This window comes from Tinamus guttatus, unplaced genomic scaffold, assembly GCF_059628265.1.
Source record: "Tinamus guttatus ecotype Peru unplaced genomic scaffold, ASM5962826v1 Tinamus_guttatus_pri_ptg000287l, whole genome shotgun sequence".
NCBI classification, from domain to species: Eukaryota; Metazoa; Chordata; class Aves; order Tinamiformes; family Tinamidae; genus Tinamus; species Tinamus guttatus.
Window position 1 is genome coordinate 2378081 of NW_028288821.1, and position 18984 is coordinate 2397064.

An 18984-nucleotide genomic window follows, 5' to 3' on the forward strand; every position below is an offset into this window, starting at 1 on the left:
ATACAGCAACGAAAAATATTGCACCAGAATTAATTGTACTGATTCACTCTTCAAGCAAAAATAACTAGCAGGAAGTAGTCCTAAAATGAAGTTCAGAATTCAGAGAGCTTAATTCATCTCCGTAAATCTCCAGGGAAACCATCGTTTCTCCGATACGGGGCTGAGCCCGACTCACATCCCACCCTCTTTGCCATCCACATCCCACCACCCTCCATCTACCCCTTGGCAGATGAGGGAAGCTCTTCTGGAGGCCTCTGACGTCTGCTCCTACCCCAGCTGCATGCAAGTGTGCAGGCAGATCTCCAGCCTCTGCTACCCAGATGAAAAACATTGGGGGTTTTAAAAAAGGGGAGTGGATCCAGAGAAGACTCAGTGAGAATCAATCCAATTTTCACTGCAATTCAGCTAAACAACATCAGGAATATAAAAGGCAGTCCCATGTAATCTGAATTTGGAGTTTGCTCACTGTGGAGGTTCCCCTGGAGCAGAACTCGGGCCTCCTCCGGCTCTGACTCCCTTTCTCTCTTCGTTTCACCCAATACAGGTTGTCAACCAGCACTTTCCAGGATGGGAGCCACAGAATGCCCCCAAAAAACTGATCATATTCTGCATCCTATCACATCAGACTACAAAAAAAATGTCCTTCACAAATTCCGCATGGTGACAGAGAAGAAACTGCAAGGCTGCGTCCCATGGTTTAGTGAGAAACTGGTTTTGTCCCTTTGAAGCGGGATGGAGCTCCAGGGATGATAAGGAACAAGGCGTCTATGGCCAACACCCGAAGGAAAGAGAGATCCCTTAATTGAACGTGGGCTGTACTGGCTGGGAAACGAAAACCTTGCTGAAGAATGCAAAGAAGGGAGAAGTAGCAATTTTATTCAGTAGCAACGTATTCACTTTGTTTTGGATGGAAACAACAAATAAACCTCTTGAGAAAGCTTTAATTTTATTTTTAATGTTTTGGGGGGAATAAAATTGGATTGGAGAAAAACATGTTGTTATATTTCTAAACCCATATTGTCATCACCCACTTCCCTTCCACGCACACACGTCTGCATCAGTAGCGCGCCTTGGCTTTGGTCAGCCTTGTCTAAACCCCAATGACTCATCTCTGGAGCCGGTCTGTTACTGAAAGGCTTCTGGCCTCAGGGAAAAATCTCATTTAAATACTCAGATTGGACCAGAATTTTCTAAACACTGATTCAGACTCCACCAGTGGAGTAATTAAACTCTTCTCCTGATCACACTCCCACCATCACCACACATGCACACGTTCTCTCAAAGGTAATAAAAAGAGCCAATAATGATGGAAATTCCTGCTGGATTTTAGGGTGACAGGCAAATATAGCCTCAAATATTTAAAAATTAAATATAAAGAAGATTTGGCAACATCCAGGTAGATGCACTAATTATGCAGAAAGGACACAAAAGGGAGCATATTATGGATACTTAATGTAAATTTTACCTCCTTCCTACCATACAAAAGCAAAAATCACAAAGCACCCAAGAAACGCTCTAATGGCAGGTTGAGGCCAGCCTTTGAACATTTTATTGCCCTGAGAAAATTTACCTTCTGTGTTCCAAAATAATTGCTAGCTTGAATCTTAACATGTCTTGGTCTGTAGACTTCATGGGGTGTTTCTGCTGCTGCTGCTGCTGTTGCAAAAAAAGCTGATTCCAGGAGGGCACTTGAAAATTACAGAAGCAGATGGATTGTCCTGATGGGTCTTAGTATCTTATTATGACTCCTCAACCACTGAATATCCTTCAAAGGGTTTGTTCACACAAAACTCTTAGTTATATGTGCTATTTTGCCTCTTAATGCAATTGCTATTAGCTTTGCAGCTATTTCACACAACTGCTCAGAGAAGAGGTTTCATACTTATAACATCATTGGCTTTTCTTTTTTTCTTTTTTTTTTGAAGTATTTCTTGCCTGAGCCACTGCCAAATAGTTGGTAGTTTCACTGTAGAGTTTCACTTAACTTTGGCTTTATATTACAGAAAACAAACACACAAAAATGTATAGAAGACTTAGGGGTGGATTTTTCTCATTTTCTTCACATACAGGTTTATATTAATCCAGGACAATCCCACTTTGGAAATCTACCACATGCAACAGCACCATTTAATTATCAGATAATTACCGCCTTCAACTAGAACCTTTTCTAAATAAGATCTACTCAGCCTGGAGGCCTGGGGGAGCATCAGGAACCAGTTGGAGCTTCCTCATCTTATCCACCAGTCTGTGCCAGGCCCAGCTCAACCTTGGAGTTGCTTAAGGGAGGCTGGATTTGCGCTATTCGTGCTGTCCTAACTAAGACACTATCCACTCGCACTCTTCCCTTGCTCTCAGCCTTTCTGCTCCATCCATTTCCCTCAGTGTCTTCCTAGGCCTCCATAGACAACCATGCACAGGAACCAGGCTACAGAAAGATTTTGAAGTGCGGCTGCCCACACGTTTTGTGGTTCCTCTTGTACTGTTAGCGTCACGCTGGTGCCAAAGTAAACGTTGTTGTCACTGTCCTAACATTAACATTATGACTAACTTCCTAACGCTATACTACAATGTTACACAGCTTGTGCAGTTGCAGAACAACACACAGAATTGTGCAGTTAGGCCTAAAGCACACCTTTTCTTAACCGCTTTGTAGGGTATGACCCTTCCTTTGGAAATAAAGCTGCCTCGAGCCAGTCACACTACACGTAGGCAAAACAAGCAGAACAAGTTCATTTACATGAACAACCTCATCACAAGCTCCCTTTTAAACATTTGCATCAGATCAAGCTACATTTACATCTTCTTTTTATGATATTATGAGAGACCATATGCAGGACAGAAATATTAAACCTTCATAGGGAGCTTTTTCATGCCACATCCTGAATACATTATCGCGGGATCATGGCCTGCAGGAATATGTCATTTGCGTTGACTAGTGGCAATCTAGTAAATCTCCCAGTGTTTCTAATGGAGCAGCGTCCATCAGGATTATAAATCACCTGACCCCGCTCACAGTGTGTCTCACCACCACGAGGGCACGAGCTGTTTAAGCACTGTAGTGATGACAAATTTTTCGAAGGACAGATGCTTAACCCTTTCTGAAAACCACATCCCTTTTGAATGTTTCAGGATAGGATTTTTAAATCAGTAGCTGATTTATACATGTTAAACATTTTTTTAAAAATATATTTGGAAGCATTTGCATCAGTTTTAAAATTCTGACCTGTAAGTCACATTCAAAGACATAGAGAAAAAGACAGAGAGTCAACACCTCTCTTCTTTTTCTACCCGGTTTCACTGTCTGTGGCTGGAAGAGGTCTGTGGTATCCCAGATCTGCTGTTTTATCATTTATATTACTTTCCCCTCACCAATAAAAGCTGACTCAGCTTTGATGTTCTGGTCTTAATTGTTATAGCACATTGTGTCCCACAAGACAGAATACGGCACCACTGGTACATAATTAAAAGAAAAACATCAGGACACTGGAAGGACAGGTTGATACAATAAAAGGGAAAGCAGGCTTGCAAGCCACATCTGCCTGTGACAAATAGGCTCCTTGGTTAGTGATCAAAATATACACAGCAGATTTGGAATAGAATTTGAATAAACAGATAACCCATGGAAAGGTGCAAGGGAAAATTTTAGTTTGCCTAGCCAGTGGATACAAGGTTGCAACAACACATCTTAAGGCCCCTGATCTTATTCCATGCTTGTTTTCTATGCTTCTCATGTCATGGGTTTCAAATAAATGCCTGACGCGGGATAAAAATTTAAACTGTCAGTATTGTTTGCTACCCAAAAATAGAAAAGCACAAAACTTGTTCAAGTGGGTTAAATATTTTGATTTCTCTCCTTTCTTTTCCTTCACATCCCTTACCTCCCCCTTTACACTTCTAAATTTAAGTTAATCCCCAAAACGTCACAACAAAATATCATTAGTGCTAGTGGAAGAGCATTGACATTGACAGGAACATGTGGAGTCTGGAAATTCACTAAGACTGAGCTTTTCCAAATCTGTTGGATTTGATAACTTGCAACTTCCAAGTATGCAAAATGAAAGAGTGTTTTATGGGCATTTTCTATAGTGTAGAGCTCACCATAAAGCAGAGACCAGCATAGATGGGACCCCAATTCTCCTGCTTCTCACAGCCCCTGAGACATGCACAGAACAGACTCCATCCCTGTCCCCTCTGCGAGAATAAATTGGCCTTAGCTGCAAATCCACAGTCTGAGCACTCTGCCTGCCAAGAGTGAAAATGTGAAAATCAGGCTTTTGTTTTGTGCTATATAGGGATTTGGAGCACGTCTTGTTTTCATCAGAGGCGAACTGAATGTTTCCCCCCTTTTTGGAAATCTCCCTTTACAGGTTTGAGCTCTTTCCTGTTATGCAGTAGAAAAATCTATGTGCATCTTACATGCAAAGCAGTGCTTTGGGAGCCAGCGTAACAACTGACACCAGTGTGGAGCTGCTTAGAGTTGCCAGTTCGGTCTCCACAGCCCCACACATAACAACCCCATATCCCCCAGGTTTCTTATCAATCCACGACCATCTGCCACATTTCTCAGGCAAATAATTCTTCACCTGCGACTTCAAAAAATCATAAAAGGAGACATCTGCAATAGTTCAGCAGCCCTGGCATGACACAATCAGTAATGGCCACTGGCTCCGAACTCTTCAAAGCACACTCCATTTTCATGTAATTGAGAAGAGGCTAAGTTTGCACAGATTATATGGCTGGTTTAATGAAGTTTAGTAAAATGAGCTCATTAATGCAGCTTTCGAAGGAACTTCCATTTTCTACATCGCAAGGCATGATTTTACAATCTTTCAGCACTAACATTAAAAACTCTCTGATTCTGCCGTTCTGCTAAATCGCAGAGTGCATGTGGAAACTCCAGAAGTTCCTCTAATTGCTTGTAAAATGCAATTGCCATCCTCTGCTTAAGCGAGATGGGGCTGCAATTGGCAGTTCCCTAACTGTGGATGGGATATGCTGCTCTCGCTCCCATTTGCTTATTTCGGGAATATAAAGAGGAATATGGTACTTAAAAAAAAATGAGGAAAATCTGAAAGTGACTCAGATATTTCATAATGATGCCATATACGTACACACACGCTTTCATGTTTTTTTAAACACCCACAGTTGAGTACTTACTGTATGACTTCTAATTTCTATCGCACAGTTGTTTTATCACACCATTTAAAATCTCCCAAGGTGGTTTTGAAAAGAGGTGTTTTCTTTGACTGCCAGTACAACGCTGCAGAAAAACAAGCAGGTGCTACTGTGGAGTCAGTATGCAAACCACATGCGGGAGTAAAATATCTAGCATGAAGGTTTCTTATGTCTCTGTAAGATATCCAGAAGTCAATTAACCTGCTTATAGCTTGTTGTACAAAAAGACAAACCACTGTGTCGGGGAGAATGGAAATTAATTTTCTCTTCACTCTCAATGGCACGACAGCACTTGGGAAGTTGCTCTTATCAGAATAGGAAATGCCCATTGGAATGATAAAATGTGCCATCAGATCATTGGCTCAGGTATCTGCCATATTTTATTCAAAGCATCGAGCCTGCTGGAGGTGGTTAAATCTCTCCAGATGGCTGTTTTAATTTAAAGCCTGCCTAGCTGTATGTAATGTAAATCAAGATAACGTAGGGAGCTCAACAGTTTTGGAGATCGCCGTTGTAGGACGTCAGATCATGTCAGGATGGAAAATAACACGGGAAAAGAACAAGGAACAAAGAAAAAAACTTGTGTCTGAAAGGAGTTTAAGGTCTTGCTGATGACAAGCAAACAGAAGGGCACGCAGAGGTGGACAGCAGAAAGTACGCTCCTAATTCTTCTCTCATTCCTTTTTTCATAGAAGTAGGATGCTAACACAGCCCTCTATTAAAGCAAAACACCCCAGCAATGGTAAAGCAGCTTGGAAATGTTCCTTCAAGGGAAATGGTAATAGTGCTCTATCTTTTAAGCCTGTGCATGCTCTAAAAACCTTGAAGACACTTGGCAGAAGCAACGGGGGTATTAGAAGGGGGTGCAGCTGTAGGGCAGATCCTCCTTTATAATAGTGGAGGTGCCATCCCAAAGCACTCTCCCTCCGGTTGTGTCCCACAGGAACCAGGAAACACCCATCACACAGGGAGAAGGAATGTTGTCCTAAGGTGCAAAACTTCCCAAAGAGACAGAGGGGAAAGAACATTTTTTCCTTACTATGTAAAAGCGAACTGCACCCTCACCGGCCTCTCTGGCTAAAATACTGAGGTCGAATAGGTAGCTAGCTCATACCAAAAAAGGTAGCAATTATCTTTAGCTCTACAAATAAGCATCGATCACTGCTTAATTAAGGCCACAGTATAAATGGGCAGATACAACTTCTCTACGAAGGAAAAGCTGGCATTGTGTACAGTTATTGCCTTTCCCTGGCATGTGGCTTGGTTTACATCCACATACAGGACTTGGGGTGACAAATAACATCATTACTGGGAAAGAGTAAACAGCTCAGAGAAAATAATTTACATGATTTAATATAGCCTCACTTTTTGCTCACAGAATATCTGTAAACAGGTTGTGATTTTCTTCCATCATTCAATAAAATTAACTTGACAGTATATATACATTTACTTGTGTACATTCTTTTATTGTGAGGATTGGTTCAGCAACACAGTATCTGAGACCTAAGCTGTCTTGGTCAGTTGGTCTTTTAAATGAAATTATTTCTATTTCCTCCTTAGTTGGACTCATATTGAGGTTGGTCAATGACCATAATAGTCAGAATAGTTAAAAAGTAGAAAATTAATTGCTGCATATAACAGTACCGTGAACACTGAAAGGAAGTGGTGCCTCCAACATTCATACTCCTCTTCCCTGGCTGAACGGGATAAAATGTGGCTTTGCTGTGGGGAAAAAAAAAAAAATCAATGACTTCCTCATAAGGAATTATTCTATCTGTCACTGAAAAACACATGACTGCCAGGTATCACAAGAAAAAGAAAGATACTCTAAATGATTCTCCAGTGACCAAGACAAAAAATATTTTTTTCCTTAGACATCTCTGACACTTCTGCCTGATTTTTGGAACTTAGTTACGGAATTATTTCTCTAATATTTCTCATATCCCTTAATTTTGGGGGGAATCCAGCATCAGAGTCATGGAGGGAAAGAGTTGCCCAGTTATTCCAGGTTCTCTCAGGAAGAAGCCAGTTGCAGAAGACTGATTATAACTGAAAACACCATGCCAAAGACAACGTTCTCTTTTGTCAACCCCTCAGAAACATTACAAAGAGCTCCTCTGCAAAACCCAACGTGCTTGTTCCTGTCACTGCTTCCTTGAATAAATGGTAGTAGGAGAAATGGGGAGAGAAAACAGACTCCACAGTGCTGATGGCATTAAGCTTCAGAGATTAGCGTTTATCTCAGCACAGATGGTGCTAGGTCCCTGGAGGACACGTGGACCTTGGTGCATCTAAGTGATGAGTAAACACAGAGAAGAGATGGTGGCTGTTGCACTGGGCCTACAGTCTTGGCAATATCTTTCAGTACAATTACTACCATTACTACATATCATATCAGTCATTTTGCAGTTTAAAGCATTACTCTGTGTGAACTAGAAACACAATTAGGACTTACACGTAGAGAAAACAGAGATCTTAGTACGGTGATTATCTGATTACTATTATTTTTAATATTATTACCATTTCACTATACTGAAAAGACTAAGGAAGGTGGGGATAGGTGGGAAGGTCACTCATGATTTGAGAGATGCTCCCAGCCCCAGTTAACTGCAAGCAGGTGGTTGACACAGGTATAGACCACAAGGCTTGGGAATCATAGAATGCTTAAGGTTGGAAGGGACCTCTAGAGATCATCTAGTCCAACCCCCCTGCACACGCAGGGTCACCTAGAGCACGTGGCACAGGACTGCATCCAAGCGGGTTTTGAAGATCTCCAGAAAAGGAGATTCCACAACCTCTCTTTGGGGGTTGGACTAGATGATCTCTAGAGGTCCCTTCCAACCCTAAGCATTCTATGATTCTCTCTGGGCAACCTGGTCCAGTGCTCTGTCACCTTCTCTGTTAAGAATTTTTTCCTTAATTTCCTGTGACACTTGTGGTGCTTCAGTTTGTGGCAGTTTCCTCTTGTCCTATCACTGGCCACCACTGAAAAGAGGTCAGCACCATCTTCCTCACTCCCTTGAGGTACTTCTAGACACTGCTCAGGTCCCCTCTCAGCCTTCTCTTCTCCAGGCTGAACAGGCCCAGCTCCCTCAGCCTCTCCTCATAGGGCAGATGTTCCAGGCCCCTGATCATCCTTGTAGCCCTGCGCTGGACTCTCTCCAGCAGCTCCACATCCCTCTTGTACTGTGGGGCCCAGAACTGGACACAATACTCCAGATGCGGCCTCACTAGGACTGAGTAGAGGGGCAGGATCACCTCCCTCGACCTGCTGGAGACTCTTCTTAATGCACCCCAGGATCCCACTGGCCTTCTCGGCCACAAGGGCACACTGCTGCCTCACTGGATGGATCTTTTGAACTGAAAAACTTCAGCTGGATAGTTGTGGTTGGATTACATCCACTCCATGACAAATAGTGGGTGACCAGAGCTAGTGAACTTGCTGTGACCTTGGTCCCTTCTTTCCACTGAAATGGGAACCTCCTTCAATGAAAGAGAAGGCTCCAAGTTTTCACCTCATTAGCCATTTTGGGGGAAAGCAGCTGTGTAAAGAGATGCATGTGAAATGCAGGTGGAAAAGCTTTCAATGTTAGATGGCAATTTCTAACTTAGCATTCATCATGCATAAAAATTGCAGCTTCGAGATTGTTACCAAACAAAACAAAACAGAACATCTTTGAGTGCAGGTTTTTAATGGCCCACATTTGCAGAAAATGTTGGCAAGCTTTTTGAGAGTGGACAGTTTTTCAGGCTTCTCTTTTGCCTCAGGTTCTTCTTCTATTGCTCTCTTTCTATTCATCACCAATTTACTGATTTGCAGTCCCCAAAGAGATGCATATTCTCTTCTCATTTGACTCTAATTTTGGCTAGTCCTCAAACCAAAGCCTGTGTGTTCTCTACTCAAGAGATTTATTATTAAGTATAATCCAGTGGTTCTTGTATCCTGCCTTTTATTTTCCCAAGTCTAAATTTGCAAAAGGACTAACAATGCCTAAGGTAGGGCGGGAGTGGAATTTAGGCACTTACATACAAGAGCATAATTCCTAAAGTACCCAATGTAAAGCCTAGATGGAGTCCCTAGATATCCAAATTTACATTTCTAAATTTCATAGGCATTTAAATTGCCTGTGCAGAAGCTCTGCCCTACCAGAATAGTGAAGCAAGTCAGCACCTAACCTGTTCTGGGTTAGCCCAAATCTCCCCGGGAGCCAGATTGAGACAGCCAAACCAAGCTTGGCATTTAGTGACACAACCTTCATGCAGCTGGGTTGTGGAGCCCATATTTTCTATACTGTCTCTTCTTGGTCTCTTAACCATAATGTAGGAAATTCGGGCTTAAAGTCCCCCCAGGAAAGAGAGTTTAAAACTTCCTTTCTCATCTGGAAAACATAACAGTGGCTCTATGGGGTCCTGGGATTCTCCACTCTTAAAGTTGAAGGTGCATATTGTGCAGAAAAAGATCTCCATTTCCCTCTTCCAGAGTAAGAAAACTACCGCATGCATTAGTCAGCCACCGTAAACTGGGGCAGCACTTTTAGCTCACACTCTCAAAATTGTTCAGACATTTTATGTCACATTATCTTTGGAGAGTTTAGAGGAGAAAAAAAAAAGTGATATGGCAGCTTGCTATTGCTTGAAGCACAGAGTTAAATGCTGTTACTTTGGGGAGCTAAGACAGCTTTGCAGTTCCAGTGCAGGGTTGGCATGGGAAGCATTTGCTCAATGAACTGGTGGTTGTAGATTCCCTCCTAAGGTGCCCATACAAAGTACATAACATACATAACAAAGGTAAAGCCTTTAATCCAGAGTCACAGATTCCACTTGGAAAGTCAAGCCCTTAAAACCTAGATGCAATGATGATAAGCATACGAGAATGACCCCGCTATGGAGCTAAGCTTCAGTACAGTTGCTTTTCCTCCTCCATCTGAGCGAGCTTTTCAGTATTTTCAGTCTATATATTTCAAAGCAAAAATTAAATTCTCTCTTTCTAGTACACGGCACAAGACATACAAGATTCACACTTGAAAGCAACAGGCGCTATCTGTATGTTACCAGATGGGCAGGCACTTCTGGGTTCCTGGGTACACTTGCCAAGACTGAACAAAACCCCCATGTTTTGAACAGATGCTTGATCTATATGCGGTGGTGGCTGAGATCCTGGGATATACTGTGTGCATCCCAGCCCATGAGGACAGATACAGACAAGATATTAATTAATGCTCCCCCTGAGAATATACATAAGATAGTAAATAGCCCTCTGACACCGTGATGAGTCCTAAGCATTCAACCCACATATTTTAGGAGACTGCTGACAAGCTGGAAACGATCCAGAAACTGGTCTGCAAGGATTTCAAGACTGCAGAACCCATCCTGCAGTTGGAGACTCAAGAAACTCTGGCTGTTTAGGTTACCCCTAAGAAGGTCAAAAGGTGATTTACTCATAGTAAGGCAGAAAGAGTATTAATTATGCTTTTGGAGAGCAGAGAGAGGCATTAGTGGAAAAAGATATTTGGTAAATATAGAGGATAATAGAGCAATATGACTATATACCTACAGTCACTGCGACTTCTCCAGCACGCGACTCTTTAGATATAGACTGCATGCGCAGGATGTGCTCCAGGGCAACACAAGAGCACGGATGGGACACAACAGTGAACAGGGGCAATCCTGCGACTTGCTAGTGCAGGCATATTAAGGTCATCAAAATGGTTTGATGTGTTCTTACGAACCTACAGACCTTTTGTAATGGACCCACAATTATTTGTACCACTGTGTAGTGTTTTACTGTCTTGTTCTCACTTTGAATCTTTCAATGAAACACATGATTTTCCATCTCATTCTCCAAGACTGTCTTTTTGGCAGGGATTGCAGGATTTTATCCCCTAGAGATGTCAGAAGGTTCTGTATTTTGTCAGACTATGTGGTAAATAACTCAAACATTTAGTTTCCTATTCCTTTGGCTGCTTCACAGATGGAGTGCAGGACCTTTTCTCCAAGCCGGTATATCATGTCCCGGATCTGTAAGACAGCACTAGGAACAATCTGAATGAGCTCTACAGCACCACACAGGGCATGATTTTGATGATTAAACCTGTGAAAGTCATTAGTGGCTGCACACAGGCAGTGTGGTGGTCAAACAGACACCGAGTGCTCTTCACTTCTGTGCTGCCAGTGTCTCTAGCACAGACAGTATGTCATCTCTTTACACTCTTTAGTTAGCTATTGCCTCTGGCCACTTTTATCACCACTCTGCTAGTGTGATACCTGTCATTTCTGCTAGCTAATTGCACAAGCATGGCTGTTATATGATGTAGATCATATACAAAAGCAAAACAAAACACAGCAGCAATTAAGAGGGAGACCACAGGTGACTTAAGAGAAGATGAAAATATGCAACAAAATTTCCATTCAAAAGCAAGTACCAATAGGTCAGTTCCTGAGCAAGAACCATTGTACTTTCAAATGACTCTGCAAAGTAGTAATGAAAAGAAAATTTAATTTATTTCAATTAAGGAGGTCTATGAGTCATTGCTTACAAGGTTTGCTAGAAACCATAAGAGTGACTGGCTGCCTCAATGCCACTACACTCTTTTTTTTGAACTCCAGCTGAGCCACAGAGGCAGAGGGTTATGAAAAGCTACCTGACTGATGTGTTGAGCTCCTGGATTTCTACCATGCTAGGACTGAGTGATCTTACAGCTTAGTAATGACAGGAATGATTACCTCTCAGGATGGATGTAATGCTACATTTCAGGGCTTAGGTGCATAACTGCTTTCCTCTTATTATATCTCCCTTTTGTACTCGCTCTGTGCTACTCAATGGCACTGTAATTTCCCAAGCAACTCCTGCTTTCATAAGGAGCCCTCCTAATGACTCTGCCTTGCCTCATTTTCTCCTCAACAAAATGAATAGCTCCCATGCCCTAAGCAAAGCCTGTTTTTATTTTCACTTCTTGATTTTTGTGCTTGCTGTGATGGACCTTAAGGATCTAGCTGTTTTCCAAAGTTAATAAACTCTGTGCTGGGGAAAGCTCCACAGCATCTGCTTGGGACACTGCAATGCCCCAGCTATCCAGGGGGACACTAGACTCTAGGCTACACTGACTATATTACACCGCCCCATCAACCTACTGGAGAAGGTTACGGGGAAGAACTAGCCAGAAAAAGGGTGGCCCTTTGTCTAACCGCAGCATTTTGTGGTAGTTGAAGAAGAAGATCAGGCACATTGATTCCAGGGTGTGCGAGGGAGGTGCTGGTGTGCCAGCAAAGCTGTTCACACCGTGTAATGTCAGCCCTACAGGGCAGCGACCTCAGCGAGGAGGATGAAACTAGCAGGTGGAGCATATCCACATCCTCTGCCCCCAGGTAACCTGCAGAGCTTGTAAACTGAGGCAGATAAGCCACAGAATATGAGCACCAGCCCAGAACGCACAGCATCGTCTGTGCAAGAGCTGCAGCCATCTCAGTGCTGGATCAGTCAACTGACATAAAACACCCTGGTATAAAACACTCAGTCATTCTCTGACATCAGATATTTCAACTATATTAATACCATCTCCTCCTCCTCTTGTTAATTATTTTAAACGTCGTCTCTGACACTTCAGAAAGTAATTCCCATGCTGGTCCTCCACAGGTATTTATCAGATAAAATGCCATATTGTATCTACAAGCACCGACAGATCCCTTCGTACTAAGCCAGCTTACCCTGGTTTGGAGTGGTATGCAAGATTTATTCCTCAAGCCACTTGTTATACAAGACAGGTATTGAAAAGCAGTCAATATTCCTGGGTACATTTATGATTATGAGCGAAATCCTCCAAGTCACAGAAGTCAGGCAGCGGAAATCAAGCACTTTACTCACTGTTGCATCTTCAAAAAATCCTCTCCTGTATTTTATAGCACTTCATTATTCTTTCTCTGCAGTGAAAATGTAATGATTGTGATAGCTGGTATTCTCTTTCCCTGTGCACTTCCACTAACTGTTATTTCCTTCCAGCATGTATCATATTCAAAAGGCTAACATTTGTTTTGTATTTACCAGCTTTTTTCTTTTTTAAACATAAACCCAAAGAAAGACACTGGCAGTATACATGATACTTGCATCCTCATTTTTGCATTCACTCCATGCAGAACATATTCATACTCACGGCACAATATCCTTTTAAATCACTCTGAACATAATATCTTTAAAGGACTGATTAAGTAGTTGCCCCTATCAATGTAACTACTGCCTGCTAAGTGTGCTGTTAAATCAGCAGCTCATCAAATGGTCTGATGCTAGGATGTAACAAGTTTCTGATGGAGTTGTGCTCCTTCAAAGAACAAGCATTTTTTCATCACCCTCTTAGTCACCTAATTTGACTGAGATCTAAGATCCTAATGCATCAATCTTGTTAATTCTCTTGCCAGTACACAAGAAATTGAAGCAATAAACCACAACCTGTTTGTAGTGGTGTTAACATTATTATGTAGTACACCAGCTGACAGGAGCACTGCTTTTCCATTAAACGTCAGCCAATACAATGAGCCTATAGCTCTTGGGAGTGCCTATCTTGTCTTGTCTTTTTTCTTTTCTTCTTCTTTCTGAACCTCTGATGACTGACCCAGAGTGCTGACCCTAATTTACTCTCATGAGTATGGGTTTTTGCACGGTAAAATGCCATCTCCTCTCCTTTCTGTTGCACTTTCTCTTTGAGTGATGGTATCACTTCCCTATCACTAATGTCAAGACTCCATTTCAAACCAGGAGCTACTAAATATCCCAGTAAAACCCCCCTTTTTTTTTTCCCTGAATGCGATTAAAGATTTTTTTTTCCTCTCTAATTACTTCCTCTGAATGGCTGAACTATTTTTGTTTATATATATTTTAAAAACACTAGGCAAACAGTATGTGTTTTAAAATGTCAGCCCAAAGGCTGAATTTTGGCAAAGTTGTACATACAAATGCAAATATAAAATAGCATACGATAATATGCAGCACTGAGGAACTGTAAGCATCATTGATAACAGCTCGCCCTTGACAAACTAGCTCCATCATAAAGAAAGAAGTTCAAACTCAAAATTGGACACAAAAGCCAACGCAAGTGAAATGCCTTGTAAATGCCTCAATGAAAAGCATACCGAATGAAAACCATAAGACAGGATTTTAATGGCAGCTTTGTCTGACTAAAGGCGACAGCATTGCAGCCCGTGGGAGTCACGGTGGTTCTTATTCATGGGAAAAGGGAGAGACAGAAGCTTTTGAGATTGCTGGCTTCACGTTTGGGGCAAACACTGGGTAGTTTCTTCCCTTCCGCAACCCAGTTTTCCCATCCTTAATTATAATGCACTGCTTCCTCCAAGGAGAGAAAAAACCTACACCCTCCTGCATTTGCCAGAACATGCGTATTCCCCGTTGGTGGTTGTTAGAGATACCCTACTAGTATATAACTTTCCATGTGAGGGCTGCCATGGTAACACAATTTACTGTATACCAGGGTTAATATGTGCATAGACACAGAATAATGTGCAGACACACAAATTACTGCTTCCCTATGGACTGCTTCTTCTGGCACTCATTTTGTTGCTGTTGTTGGACACATGCTTTATACATTAAAAACAGAAAAAAAAAAAACCCTCTTTGCATTTGATCTTGTATTCTGAATGCCAGGATATATAACAGAAATGTGTTCTTTACAGTTAGAGGGGGAAGAGATTGCAAAACTGCAAATACATTTATGCTCATGAAAATGCTCTATGCAAGCAAAGTAAATTCTGAACTGATTGCTATGAATTTTTGCATTTGGCAAATGATCAGGCAATTGTTTGTTAAAGATCCAGTCCACTCATAATGGCAAAAAGTTTCTTATTCTAAATAAAGAAAGTATCATTTTGAAAAATAAATGAATGAGGCAAAATAAAAGCTTTGCAAAATAGCAATGGGATTTCCTACTCTGCAGCTGTGTGCTATTACCAGCTATAGTATATCACTCAAATGCTGCTTTTAAAGGGGTAACTGTCAGCCTACAGGGATTAAGATTGAGAATTTGCAATTCATCATCTTTATTTGGAAGTCTGGTAGCTTGCCTGCCCAAATTAAATACTTTCTCTATCACAAGTATACTTTTCAATTAGTTAGAAACATGGACTGCATTTGATTTCAATAAATAAACAAATTATAAACTCTTGAATCTTTATTAACTTAAATCAACAGTTTAAAATTCAGTCTTGCAAAGTACATGGCACTTTTGGAGATATCCTTATATAATTATGCCAACCTACTTCTCCAATTGTCAGATTCTTGAACATTAACTCAATTGCTTCAGATACAGCATACTTCATGCCAGCTGTCAGCATCAAGCACTATTATGATTTTGGCACAAAAACTTTGCGAAGGGTCACACAGAAAGCAGGATCAGGCCCATGTTTTCACCTTCTACTCTTGTTTTCTGAATATTATTTTGTGGTTAAGAGGAAAAATACTTTTTTTCTGTTAAAAAGGCCCGCAGTTGATGGCACAACTAGATTTGTAACCACAGTAAGCTGGAAATATTGCTGCTGTTTTCAGCACTGTTTATATAATCCAAGCACTCCGAAAGTGCAAAATAATATACGTTTTGGAATTTTTTTTTTTAAGAAAGTGAAAAAGGAATGACTTTTATCACAAGTTAGTTGCCCTACGCACAGACAGAGAAATAGAAACAGAGTGGAGACTGAAGTTAAAAATGGGATTTGGTTGTCTATATTACAGCAATCAATGCAGTAGCTCTTGTGGCTTGGCTGTCTGTATTCCAAGCCCAACTCATGCATTTAAAACAATTTGGCTCGCTTCTATATGCGCATATAGGTACACACACTGACACTCAAAATGTAGACACAGAGGAGTGTTTACACATCTGTACGTATTTTGCAGGTGACAATCAGGTCTTGGCCTCCAGAGACCTAGTTCAATCACATTATGCACCACACAACAAAAGAGAAGATCCTTCTTTAGCAGATTAAGCTTGAGAAGATACAGAAACCAGCTTTGGAGAATGAGAATGCAGGCCATGCCAGTACCAGGAACCTCCAGGAATTTTGATTTGCCAAGTTTTCATGGGCATTACAAGAGAGCAGTAAGATTTCCAAGAGCGCAGGACAGCACAGCACATCATGGTGACCTTTTGCAGGCAGGTTACTCAGAAAGGCATATTAATTGAGGCTTACTGTCATGCTGGCACTAGCTATCCAGCTTTCCTGACAAATAGTCTCTAAAGCATAAGCATCTTTCACTTACAGCGGGATTTAGCATTTCTGGAAAGCTCACTCAATTTGTACCTCAGGAGCATATAGGCCTCCTTCTACCCCTGTGGCTAGACAACAGTTCCTTAAAATTCCTCTGAGGGACCTTTATATATATTACACATACATATATATTTATATATATAAAAAATAATAAAAGGCTCTGAATACTCCAGTTCCCAGGCTCCTAAGGAGATTGGGGCCTCTGTGTTTTCAGTACTGGATTCTCCATTAAAGCCATGAACACTGAAAGCCTGAACTCTGGTTAATGAAACATAACCGTGCAACTGGAGGTGTTTGCTTATCGGTGCAAAGGAAAGTAGAAATAAATCCAGATAAAACGAGTAAGTGCTATATCACAGGGCTGGCTTCGACACTAAATGACTAAAACAGCAAGGACTAACTGCATGTCAGGTTGTTCTTCCTTGAGCACAGGGAAGTGTGCCGAGAGGAAATCTCCTCCAGCAACCATAAACACCGGGGGAAAGCGCACACGGGCCGCTGTGCGGCATGGCCAGCTGTAACGGCTTCCTGTCAGAAACGCACAAACAAGTAAAAGTTAGTAACGTGACTTCTCCTCACGTTTTACTGAGGAGGAGGAAAATGAGCATGCGAGGTGAGGCACGAAGGGCTCTGCCAGCGCAGGCCCCATGCAGCCGCCCTCCATGGCGCAATGAAGCCACCGCGAAAGCAAACCACAGTAAGCCCCAAACACCACGCGGTTACTCCAAACTCGGTCATACCTGTGTGTGCAGTAACTGGTAGTGGCTCATTAATCTAGCTGAAGTTTATAAATACCACAGCGAAAGTGGTCCTTTTGCTTGGTGCTACTGAAAAATACTATGGTGACTTCATTCCATTGATTACAAGCAAACAATAATCACTGGGAAGCATGCGCTTTCCCTATTTTACCTCATGGTAAGGGTCTTTTTCAAACAAACAAACAAAAATCCCAAATATGATGGATAGTTCTGGACTGAAATCCTTTATTGGCTTGATCTGGCATTCATTAACGTTTCTAGAAAAATTCCCTGCCGGCCTGCCTTCCTCGGCACGGTGAGCTCATGTTTTGTGAGGGTTGTGCAAGCATCTCCCCGGGCCACCGCGGGGAATCTCAGCGGCCGCACTGCCGGCTCTGCTGCCCATCCATCTAATGTCGGCACTCAAACCTGACAGAAATTGAACAATTTATATTTTTAACTCAATCTGTGTTTTTTAAATTAATAACTTTTTTTTCCTCCCTATCCTGGTGAGCTTTTCAGAAATCCTTCCTGTAGTTTCTCTGGGATTTATGAAATATGGTGCTATGAATGTAAGGAGGTTTTTCAGGACATCTCTGTTGCGTGCAGTGATGCATGTGTCCACCTGCAGCCACAATGCTGTATGTTTTATTTCAGAGCTAAAATGCACTGAACATATTAAATATGATAATTCATTTTCCTTTTCTTCCGTATTCTTAAAGTTCTTCCCCAAAAGAACACTCCACAATCTTTTACCTGTAAAAGAGATTTCCCCCTGCAAAGTCAAGATCCAAGAAACTATTAAACTTCAGGATGGCTTTAGTGTCATTCACTTCAAGGTTAGGAAATGATATATACAGTACCTGAGTTTTTGCTGTGATGAATATCACCTCAGAGAGAGGAGCGAAACTAATGATATCTGCAGTTGTGAAGCCTAGTGACAGAGAAATGCTTTCACAAAGCAGGCAAATGACTTTAAATAAAACCATACACAGAACTGAGGAAACTTGTTAAACCCAGGACCAATTCCTAAAAAAAAAAAAAAAAAGAAAGAAAGAAAGAAATCCCATGCGTTGGGATTGTATGTGTTCATCCAATTTTGAATGCTATAAAATTGGCTTAAATACAACGTGCAGGTTACATTTCCAAGCTGTGTTACAGCAAAGGCCTTTTCAATGTGTCCTCATGGGAAAACCATGCCACAGTTTAAGTGGTGACATTTCAGAAAGCAGAAAAGTCTCACAGCTTGAAACTGTCGCACTGAGAAAGAGATGAATATGCCATTCGCTATGATAAGTACTAGTTATGTCCAGTCATTCAGAATTTACTCTTTAATGTGTGCAGTGGGAAAGCAAGCTACTTAGGTTACAATTAAATGCAGGTTAGGCTGTTGAAGTGATGAAGAAATAGTAGGAGAAGCATATAAGATACCTTGTGCGTGAGCTACGAGCAGGGTAAAAAGGCAGCTCGTAACTTTAGAGGCATCTTTTACGACAGACATAATAAGGAGGCTCATAAAGTGCAGCCACATCACAAGACTCGGCGTCTGGGAGAGCAAGGGAATGAGTTAACTGCCCATGACTGGCCCAGTGATATTTTGCAAGGAAGCGATGCAGTGTTTTGATGACTGTGGATATAGAGGAGGCCAAGGGATACAGTGCTCCTTATTTAGGACTTAGGTATCACAAGTTAAATGGAACGAACATAGGTCCTTAAAAAAAAAAAAAAAAAAAAGTTTTTATCTACCTAAACTCTTAAGCAAGTGTTCTTCTTTTGGTAAATATAAGCCAAAATCTCATAGCTTCCACTA